This window comes from Hemitrygon akajei, chromosome 30 (assembly GCF_048418815.1).
Source record: "Hemitrygon akajei chromosome 30, sHemAka1.3, whole genome shotgun sequence".
NCBI classification, from domain to species: Eukaryota; Metazoa; Chordata; class Chondrichthyes; order Myliobatiformes; family Dasyatidae; genus Hemitrygon; species Hemitrygon akajei.
Window position 1 is genome coordinate 30548393 of NC_133153.1, and position 12405 is coordinate 30560797.

Consider the following 12405-nt stretch of genomic DNA (forward strand, 5'->3'; position numbering starts at 1 on the left):
TGTTCATTAAAATTCCTCAGTGGACAGCCGGAGTGGGCTGGTTTGATGGACTAAGCCATTCAAAACTGATTGACATCTGAGACCCCATGAGTAGGGATAAAAGTGAGGTCTGGGGAGACATCCCTCAGACACACCAGGAGACGCACCAAGAGACACATTAGTGAGCACTGTTTAAGTATTGGAACCCACAAGAAAAGTGTGGGGCATCGGAGACCGAACCAAGGATCGGTCAATTTTAACTCACAGTGTTTATAGCGAGTTCGGTGGGGGCTTGAGTGTGTGCCCACCCTTGCCTGGGTGACGAGTCCACCATAGAAGAACGGTCTAGCTAAAGGACAGAGGGGTCATACCTGAATGGCCACAACAACACATCGATGGATCAAAATCATAAAGGAAGGTTTGACTGGCTGTCACTGTTTCATATCTCTCCCTCTCTCTCTCCAACAATTACAACACATTGACCAACAACTACCTCAGCCTGTATGAACTGAACTGAACTTTATACTCACATATGACAATTCACTATCCCCTAGACAATGATAGATCTTGTTTATTATTGATTATTATTATACCCACACTTTTAGGTTTAGTATTGCTAATGTATATTATCTGTATATTTGCATTGTTGATATTGATTTATATATTTTACTAATAAACATTGTTTTGAAAATAGTACCAGACTCCAACGGATACTTCTATCTTTGCTGGTAAGACACTCAGTTATGGGGTACATAACAAATTGGGGGCTCATCCGGGATTTGATACCAAATTGCGGGCCCAGTGAATCGGGCTATAAGTCCATTATTTGTTCTGGTTGCGTGGGTAACCAGACGGGAAACCAAAAAAGATGGCTGTAGATGAATTTATAGAAAACCCAACTTTGAAGGCGCTAGAGAGTGCCAAAAAGACGGACTTAGTGAATATTGCGAAAGGTTTAAATATCACAGAAGTGAAGTCGTCAATGAAAAAGTGGGAGATACAGAGGGCCATAGCCCAGTATTATATATCTGAGGATGTGTTCACGCCGGGGTTATTGGAACTTACCCCTGAAAAGAAACCAGTTGTTGGGGTGGTTCAGTTAGAGTTGGAAAAATTCAGGTTGGACGCGGAACAGAAGAAAAGGGAGTATGAGCTCCAGCTAAAGGAGTTAGAGGCAAAAAGCGAGTGGGAAAGAGCTGCATGGGAGAAGGAAAAAGCTGAGGTAGAGAAACAGAGGGAGCATGAACTTAGGTTAAAACAGCTGGAAGCAGAGGAGAAAGAGAAAGAGAGGCAACATGAGCTGGTAAAGCAACAGGGAAAAGACCGAGAGGAAGGCTCAAGAGAGGAGAAGTTTAATGTTAGTAGAGAGTTTAGGTTAGTACCTCCGTTCGAGGAGACAGATGTTGATAGTTACTTCTTGCATTTTGAAAAGGTGGCAGTGAATCAGAAGTGGCCCAGAGATCAGTGGGTGGCGTTGTTACAAAGCGCATTAAAAGGGAAGGCTCAATGGGCATATGCAGCATTGTCCATGGACGAGTCTGCGGATTATGAGGAAGTAAAAGAGGCTATCCTTCAGGCCTATGAGTTGGTACCTGAAGCATATAGACAAAAGTTCAGAGATTTAAAGAAACTGTGGAATCAGACATATGCAGAGTGTGCCTATAAAAAGGGTGTGCTCTTGGATCACTGGTGTGCTACAGAAAAGATGGAGGAGGATTCCCATCATTTCAGAGAGTTAATTCTGACTGAGGAATTTAAAGGTTGTGTTTCGGATAATATCAGGATGTATCTGAACGAGAAGCTGAATAAGTCTATATCGGAATTTGCTAGGTTCGCAGATGAATATGCCCTAACCCACAAGTCAAGGTTTTCCTCAAATAAGAGTTATCAGAAAGGCAGTAGGGATGGTAGAGTAAGTCCACTGGCTAAGGTAGAGAGTAGGCCAGGAGCTAGTGGAAAAGGTGAGGAGGAGGACAAGCAGGCTGGCAAGAAGGTTCCTGGCTTGACCTGTTATAATTGTGGAAAGGCTAGTCATATTGCTTCTAAGTGCTTTGCTCTGAAGAAGGAGACAGGAAAAGGGAAAACAGCAGTCCCTACAGGGTGTATTGAGTCGATCAGTAAATCGACGAGGAAGGCAAAGGTAGATAGAGTACGAGAGGGGCATGAGAAATTTATTTCAGAAGGGACGGTGTCTGTGAAAGAAGGAGAGACCCCAGTTCCAGTGAGAATCTGGAGAGATACTGGGGCTGATCAGTCATTGATCCTAAGTAAGGTGCTAGATTTTGGTCCTGTGACTGGAGAGGTAGTTTTAAGAGGTATAGGAAAAGGGACAGAAGCTGTGCCTTTGCATGGAATCATTATAAATTGTGACCTGGTATCTGGACCAGTCGAAGTAGGGGTGCGGTCAGAATTACCGAGAGACAGCGTGGACATCCTTCTTGGTAATGATTTAGCAGGTGGTGATGTCTGTTCAGCAGTGAAATTGATAAGCAAGCCTGTGAGTGCTGAGGACACGCCCCTGGATTCTAAGATCTATCCCGCATATGCAATCACTCGCAGCATGTCGAGAAAGGCGGCTGAGAAAGAGGACAGTTTAAATGAGTCCAGTGTTGATTTGGCTGAGACGTTTTTACCGACCCTGTACCAAGAGGGGTTAGGGGATGGTGAAGCGGAGAATAGGGAGGTGAAAGAGAGTAAAGGAGAGGAGGTAGACCTACCCTTAGCCAGGACGGACTTTATAGAGGCACAGAGTAAAGATGAGAAACAGATAAGGCAGTTAGAAGGTCCAGGGTTGGACATGGATGATCTGTCTGGCTTGACAGAGCAGTTTGAAGAAGTTGAAAATTTTAGATGTGTTCCTGATAATGATATAAGGGCAGTCCTAGATGAAAAGGATGCCATTACCTTGAAGGAGTCTGCTGGGTTAGCAGATGAGGTTGTTTCAACCCGCAGGGTTGAGTTTACTCCAGATGGGAGTTGCCCAGAGAGTAACTGGGAGGATCAGGGGAACTTAGAATTTGGAAAAGGGACTGGTATGGAAAGCCTGGAAGAGGTAAATGTCCCGTTTGAGTGTGTTCAAGATGTGGATGCACATGGTACTAAACCTAGTAATGAAACTCAGGAAAAGTCTGAGGTATCTGATTTAGTTGAAAAGGAATGCAGTCCTTTTGGGTCAGATGGACTTGGTTCAGTGAAGAAAGGGTTAACCTTGGTACCAGTGGAGAGTGAGAATTCTCAGTTGTTTGTATTAGAAGGTGTGTTAAAAGTTAGTGAGGAGATGAAAGCTGGTGATGTGAATATTATTGAAAGAGAAGGGAAAGGTGTTGTTCCTAAATTGAATAAAGAAAATTTAATGTCTGAATTGGTTTTAGAAGCAGTAACCATGCTGAAGGAACAATGGCTTGTTAACAAGGTGCCTGTGAATCAATTACAGTTTGTTTTGAAATTTAAAGGTAAATAATTCACTGATGTTATTCAAGGATGTGATTTGGAGGGACAGAATCAAAAACGTTGTTTTGACAAAGAGGGATCACTTGCAGATATTAAACTGAAAACTAATAGAATGAAGGGTCCTGAAGATCAAATTAATGACTTGCTTAACAATAAAGAATTGTCTGGAAGTTCAGAAAATGGGCTAAGTTTGGAAAACATTGGTGATAAGATAACTCCTATGAAAGGAGTATGTGTAAGCTTATTCCACACTGGTGAGCAAGCTAACCATGTGAGAGTTAAGTGGAAAAGGGGCAAAGGTTAACAAAAATGCCACGTTGAATAACAGGATCTGGTTTTGAGGGAATTTGACAAAGCATGTGAAAGATGAAAACATCATGGAAGATTGACTGTTCAGTTTAAAAGTAAAATAGAGATTAGTATTTGCACCAACTTTTGTAATGTACTACAGTATAACCACACATGTATTAGTTCACATTTTGTAATATACCTTTAAGCTAAGATCACAACCCTTTAGTTTTTTGCTGATGAAAGAGAATAAAAACAGGTGGTTATTAAATTGGAGTCTGATGCTACAGGAATTTATTAAGTTACAAGATATTAAGATATTAAAATACACCATATTAAAGAAAGTGACAATGTAATCGCTAACTGGTTATCTAGATGCTAAGTTGAAGATATATCTGTATTGTTTTGTAGTTAAAAACACTTCTGTATTTTTTTTTTTGCTAAACTCTGTAATCCTGTAAAACGCTGTACTAGTTAATTTTCCCCTTTGGTGAAAATTCCTATAAGGATGGGGGGTGTTACGAAGGATGAACAGCTCTGATGGGCAGAAGGGTGAAAGGTTGCCCATGTCCCCCTCCCCTGGGAGAATCACAAACTGTTACTGTTACTACGCTGCTCATGAGAGAGAATGAGAAAGAGACACAGATAAGAGGAAAACAAGTGGGAACATCTTCTGCTGATAACACCGGGGGAGAGAGACCATATTATGACTCCTGTAAGACTCACGGCTCCGGAGAGGGCTGTTTACTTGGTACTATTCTGTTCATTAAAATTCCTCAGTGGACAGCCAGAGTGGGCTGGTTTGATGGGCTAAGCCATTCAAAACTGATTGACACCTGAGACCCCGTGAGTAGGGATAAAAGTGAGGTCTGTGGAGACACCTCTCAGACACACCAGGAGACACACTAGTGAGCACTGTTTAAGTGTTGGAACCCACGAGAAAAGTGTGGGGCATCAGAGACCGAACGAAGGATTGGTCAATTTTAACTCACAGTGTTTATAGCGAGGCCGGTGGGGGCCTGTGTGTGTCTCCACCCTTGCCTGGGTGACGAGTCCACCATAGAAGAACGGTCTAGCTAAAGGACAGAGGGGTCATACCTGAATGGCCAGAACAACACATCGACAGATCAAGATCGTAAAGGAAGGTTTGACTGGCTGTCACTGTTTGATCTCTCTCTCTCTCTCTCTCTCTCTCTCTCTCTCTCTCTCTCTCTCTCTCTCTCTCTCTCTCTCTCTCTCTCACTCTCTCACTCTCTCACTCTCTCACTCTCTCTCTCTCTCTCTCTCTCTCTCTCTCTCTCTCTCTCTCTCTCTCTCTCTCTCTCTCTCTCTCTCTCTATTACAACACATCGACCAACAACTACCTCAGCCTGTATGAACTGAATTGAACTTTATACTCACATATGACAATTCATTATTCCCTAGACAACGATAGAGCTTGTTTATTATTGATTATTATTATACCCCACACTTTTAGGTTTAGTATTGCTAACATGTATTATTTCTATATTTGCATTGTTGATATTGATTTGTATATTTTACTAATAAACACTGTTTTGAAAATAGTACCAGACTCCAACGGATACTTCTATCTTTGCTGGTAAGACACCCAGTTACGGGGTACGTAACACAATGGTTAAAAAAAAAAACTACAACTCCTCATAGCAATCATAAAAAAGATTGGGGATTTTATTGATAAAGAACAAAACCCCACTAACTAAAGTGAAACGAAAAAAAAGAGAAAGAAAAAAAAGGAAAGAATTAGAAAAAAGAGAGAAAAAAACACATTCTTCCAGTCATCTCCAAACCTTCATGGAAAAGGATTTTCCCCAAACAGAATAAATAAAAATAAATAAATAAATAAAAATTAAATCATGTGAAAATAATGAATAAAGGGTCGCCAGACTTGTTCAAATGAGAACTTCCATGTCCCTTTGCACGTCTGATTGAGTTTTCTCACCATTTGAAAAATAGTCCTCGCCTTTGTTCCTTCTGCCAAAGTCCATGACCATGCACTTCCCTACACAAGATTCCATCTTCCACATCTTTGCCCATTCTCCTATCCTGTCTAAGTCCTTCTGAAGACACCCTGCTTTCTCAACACTACCAGCCCCTCCACCTATCTTCATGTCATCTGCAAAACTGACCACAAAGCCATCAATTCCTTCATCCAAATCACTGACATATAATGTAGAAAGAAGTTGTCCCAATATGGACCCCTGTGGAATACCACTGGTCACCGACAGCCAACCAGAAAGGGCCCACTTTATTCCCACTCTTTGCCTACTGCCATTCTTCTTCTATGCTAGTATCGTCCCTGTAATAACACGGGTTTTACCTTGTTAAGCAGCCTCATGTGTGACACCTTGTAAAAGGCCTTCTGAAAATCCAAGCTCATAGTATCCACCAATTCTTCTTTGTCTATCCTACCTGATAGTTGCAATTTTCCATCCCTCAGGAACAATTCCAGAATTTAGTGCTTCTTGAAGGATTATTAATAATGACTCCATAATCTCTTCAACTACCTCTTTCAGAAAGCAGGGGTGTAGTCCATCTAGACCAGGTGACTGATCTACCTTCAAGCTTTTCAGCATCCAAATACCATCTCCTTATTAATAGCAACAACACTTGGTTCTGTCCACTGCCACTCTTGCATTTCTGGCATTCTGCTAATGTCTACCACAGTGGAGACTGACACAAGATACTTAAGTTTGCCCTCCATTTCTTTGTCCCCCATTATTACCTCACCAGGGTAATTTTTCAGTGGTCCAAAGTTCACTCTCATCTCTCTTTTACACTTTATATATCTGAAAAAATCTTTGTATCCTCCTTTACATTATTGGCTAGCTTACCTTCATATTTAATCTTTTCTGTGGCTTTTTAGTTGCCTTCTGTTAGCTTTTTAAGACTTCCCAATCCTTTATCTTCCCACTAATGTTTGCTCTATTATATGCGCTCTCTTTCACTTCCCTTGTCAGCCATGTTGGCCTCATCTCCCCCTTACAATACTTCATCTTTGGGATGTATCTTTCCTGCCTTTCAGAATTGCCCATAGAAACTCCAGCCTTTGCTGTTCTGCTCTCATCCCTATTGGTGTCCTCTTCCAATAAACTATGGCCGCCTCCTCTCTCATACCTTTGTAATTCCAGTTACTCCACTGTAATACTCATTTCATCAAATTTTATCTTCTCCTTCTCAAAATACAATATGAATTCTATCATATAATGCTAGGGTTCCTTTACCTTAAGCTCCCAAATAAGTCTAGAGTCCAGATTTGTCTTTCCCTTGGTGGAGTCAATCACAAACTGCTCTGTAAATCCATCTCATAGGGTTCTACTCTCTTGGGATACAGCACCCACCTAATTTTCCCAACTACCTGTATAGTGAAATCCTCCATGATTACGAAGCATTACCCTTTTTACATGCCTTTTCTCTCTTCCTGTTGTAAATAGTAGCCCACATCCTAGCTACCATTCAAAGGCCCATCAGAGTCCTTTTGCCCTTGCAGTTTCGTAATTCTACTCACAAGGAACAGACATCTTCTGATCTTATTTTTAGCAACTGAGTCACCCCACCCACACTGCCTGACTGCCAAACTTTTCAGTACAATCTGTTTCCTTGGATTTTAAACTCCCAACTATGATCCTCTTTAAGCCACGAGTCAGTGATGCCCACAACATCATACCTCCCAATATCTACAAGTGTGATGAGAGAGCTTGGGGTATTCAAGGTAAGGATGGAGACACTGTACAGTATAGACCCTGAACGAGAACCGAGCACTGGCAAAACACTGGACCAGTGATTCCTAACGGAGGCGGTTATGTGTCCTAAGGGATCATTTGACAAAATAGAAGTCATTGGGGGCCGCTCATGTTTCTCGAGGGGTGGGGTGGGGTGCAGTAATGAGGAGCCTAACTTGAAACACAAGACCTGCCCGATCGAGCATAGGAAGACCCATAGCTTCGCAGGCAGTGAGCACCTGTCATCACGACGCATGTGAAACTCGGCAAAAACCTGGCTTTACCAACTAAGCAGACATGACTGTGGTTGCATAAATTGGCAACCAGGGTGCCTAATGGTTCCCCTTGATTCGCAGTGTAGAACGAGTTCACACAATTTAACAGTTAGTAAATCAAGTGCGCTCTCCCAGATTTCTCTCCAGATTGTGGAAAACAGGTTGCACAACGTTACAGCGCTGACCGGAACCAAACAGTGAACCTGCCAACCCTGAGGATTCCTCTTGAATTGTTCAAAGCAACCTTAGCTTCATGTGTGGTCAAGAACCATCTTTGGGGATTATGAAATCTTACGTGATTGGTCAATCGCGCTGACTGGAATAGTATAAAGGTAGCATGTCGAAAACAAACTCTATCCCGACTAACATTCAGATTCCAAACTGAATCCTTGTCAATGTAATTTTGCCATCTGTCTGATGAAGCCATAAAACCATCAAGATTGTAGGAATACTTCCTAAAAGACACCCTGAAAAGGCTGCTTATGGTGTTACTCTGTTCCAGAAGATGAAAGAAGCTTAGGAGAGTCAATGGCACCTAATGGTGAATCTTTTGCTTGCATCTTCAGAAACAGCTCTATTTCTATCTTTAATATCTTCTTTTTTCCCTTCATGGTTCTTTTGAAGACTCTGATCTGGAGTTACGCGTGGACTTCGGTGCTTTGTGGGAATGGGACCTGCTCTCGGGGCTTCATGGCTGGCCATTATTCGACATGCCAAGGGAACGGCCTAAGAGCTTCCCTCACCTATGGAGTTCTGAGACTTCCTGGTTCTGGAGACGGGCGGATCGAAGGTTGGTGTCATGGCAGGAGATCAGTGTGTCATCGTGGGAGTGAAAATATCTATGGCTGTGTGTCCAGAGACCTGAGATTTTTGGGCACTGAGCTCAGAAAATTATGACACAACAGACTTTTAACATCATAAACCGGCGAGTTGTTTGTAATGTGTCCCCTCTCGCTGTGAAATGGAGACATCTCTTTCTCCCTTTATTAGGGAGGGGGTGGAGAGAGAGAGAGAGAGCCTGTGGGTGAACGAGTAGTCTTTGGGGTACTGCAAGTCTGTGTCTTTGCTGTTGGATTGCTGCATGCTGGAGTGCTTGGTGGTGAGTGCCGATGTTTTTTTTTGCTGGTGGGGTGAGGGGGGATCATTGATTGCTGCTGCTTATGCACGGGAGTGGGGGTGTGGGGGTAGATTTTGGGGTTATAACATTTAACTTTCTTTATAACATTTTAACATGTTATAACATTTAACATTCTTCATTCATTCTTTGGGGTCACTCCTCTGTTTTGTGGATGCTTGTGAAGAAAAAGCTTTTCAGGATGTATATTGTATACATTTCTCTGACATTAAATGTACCTTTGAAACCTTTGAAAGGCATTGCACACTCAATCATTTGCCAAGAAGCGAAAAATGACCTTGATAGTGATCTCGTTGCTTCTTATAACATTTTCAAAATGATAAAGTGCTTGTCAATCTGCACAAAATGGATACCAGTATTTGAAAATCAATTCCTCTGAGTAATAACTCTATGGCTCATTGTAGTGATGAAATGAGTGAAGACATTGAGTATCAGCTATGCACAGCTACAAAAAAACTGAATTTGGGATACAACTGGATGCATCAAATGTGCGAGACTGAGGCATTGCTAATGACATATGTACAGTTTATCAAAAATGGAAAAGGTTATGAATAAATTCATAAAAACTAAAACAATCATCAATTGAGAACAAGTGTACGACGAGCTTTATACTGAGGATAAAAGTATTCTGATAATGATGAAGAGTTTGACTACTTGCTTCTTCACACTGAAGTGCGTTGGCTGTCAAAAGCTGTTGCCTCATCCATTGTATCCCAAATTTTGATCTTTTTGGCATTGTGGGTGAACATTTGCTCAGAGAGCTTGGAAAGCAATATTGAAATTGTATATGGAGATTTGGCATACCCAACTGATGCATATGACAAAGTAAACATTCCAAATATGAAACTGCAGAGTGAAAATTTCAGTTTAATTCAGGCAAAAAGTGCAGTGTCCACTTATATCAGAAAATTGGAAATATATCAGCAACATTGGGAGAGGAACAGTCTCAGTTTCCCTGCATGACACGCATGACACTCTCTTTCACAGACAGTGATTTGCAAGAGTACTGCTTATACCTGCAGTCACTAAAGAAGGATTTTCTGAATTTATTCAAGGATTTGAACGATCTGGTAATTAACCCATTTCTTTGCAAGGTGGAAGAACATGAAGAGAGCTTACGAGAAAATATTATCAAAATTCTGAATGATGAAGAAGCAAAACTCCTTTACAAAAATGCTGGCTTTTGTGGTTATTCTGTCATACAAAGTTTCCTGGTCTTTGGAGAAGAGCCAAACTACTCTTCATTACTTTTCATCCTCCTATCTTGTTGAAAAAGGCTTCAATACAGTGAAAAATGCACACTCAAAAAAGAGAAACCACTTGGATATTGTTACGTGTGGGGACTTAAGGCTTTTGCCGTCACAACTTGAACCAGAAACTCTTCTTAAAAAAAAACAAGCTCAAGGATCACATTGATATTGAAGCTGCTGTACAGTTCACAGGTACTGTGTAAAGTAGTTTTAAAGAAAAATAAAAATTTAAGGAATATTAATTGTGATGAATGCTGTGTAAATACTACCCCATGCAAAATTATCATTCACCAGGAAATAACAGATGATACACTGGTATAAAATATACAGAGGAAATTTATTTAGCAATCTTTCAACTTTAATAAAGCGCTAACAGAAAAAGAAAAGAAAAATAAAAGGGCCCAGTCCACTTAAACCACTCTAAATGTGCACATAAACATTGGAGCTCATTTCTGGTGTAGTCGGGAGTTTTACTTTGATTACTCACGCACTGAATGCAAGTTCTGCAAGAAAAACCCCAGCCACACTTCAAAATTCCCTCAACAACCATTTCAAGTGAACTAGCTAACTCAGAAGTATTGGCAATTCCTCCTTGGAACTACTTGCCTGCACAAAGCACTTCTTAAAACAGGGTTCCCACTTCGTGCAGCATTTTGTGAGCATCTTCTGTTGTGATTCGCTACGCATCCCCTGCCAACAAAGACCCAAAGCAGAGCACTGTTCATCAGAAATCTGATCCCATTCAGCTCTCTTGAAAATTCCATGGCAACCCACTGGACAAAATATTACAGCACGCTCCCAAGACAAATCCAACTGGCTGACACAACATTCCTAGGCTGAGCAAATGGCTCCTTATCTCCGCCGCAGCCAAAACACTTGTCTATGAAGGTTAACATAACACACTGTGTGCAGAAAACCTGACTAAAGTATAACAGCATAACAGTAGAAATACAATAAAACAGGCTCTTAACCAGGGCATTACATAGGATAATATCTGTTGTCAGTTAGATGATCCCCAAGACCTACCCATTAAATATTTCAAGATCAAAAATCTTCTTCACCTCCTCCAGGTTAAAAACAGAGGTGAAATACTCCTTGAGGGCCTCACCTATCTATTGTGACTCCTACAAAGATGTCCACTTCTGACATTGCGGAGCCCTATTTTCTTCCCAGTTACTCTTTTCCCTTAATCTCCTTATAAAACATTTGTTTTCTCCTTAATATTCTCTTCCACATCTATCTCATGCTCCCTTTTTAGTATTCCTCATTTCCATCTTGAGTATACTCCTGGACCCCCATACTCCTTCCAGGAATCACTTAATCCCAGTTTCCTCAACCAGACCTACACATCCTCCTTCTTTCTGAGAAGAACCTCAATACCACACACTTAATTTTAGTTTCACACTGCTCTCCAGGGTAGATGGCATCTTTTTTCTATACTTTAGACATAACACTCAGTGGCAACTTTATATGCTACACCTGTACACCTGCTCATATATGGAAATCTCCAATTAGATAATAATGTGGCATGCTGACGTGGTCAAGATGTTCAGACCAAACATCAGAATGGGGAAGAAATATCATCTAAATAACCCTACCTGTGGAATGATTGTTGGTGCCAGATGGGATAGTTTGAGTAACTCACAAAGTGTTCATCTCCTGGGATTTTCACACACAACAGTCCCTAGAGTTTACAGATAATGGTGTGAAAAACATCAAAGAAAAACAGTGAGCTGACGAAAATGACTTGTTAATGAGATAGGTTAGTGGAGAATGGCCACACTGGTTCAATCTGACATGAGAGAGACAGAAACTCAAATAGCCTTATATTACAACAGCGGCATGCGGAAGAGCATCTCTGAATGTACAACATATCGAACCTTGAAGAGGATGGACTGCTGCAGCAGATGACCATGAACATACACCCAGTGGCCACTTTATTAGCTATTGGAGATCATTAATAAAATGTCTACTGTGTATATAATTGCCAATTACTGGGTGATTGTATACAAGCACAAAGTAATTCAGTGATAAAAATAGATTAGTTGTCAAACAAACAAAACAGAAGTTCCTTCAGACACATTTTGGGGCATCATATCCTGGAGTGAATACAACAACGTTTAAGAGGTGATAGGATAAAATGTAGGACAATTTGCATTGCCTAGTCCTGTTTTCAATGGAATCTTTTAATTACAGTGGAATATAGAGGCAGACTTCATGTAAGCGATGGGTGGGGGATTTCAAGTGCAAGCATTCTGCACGTCACAAACTCAGGGTATTTAGAACTC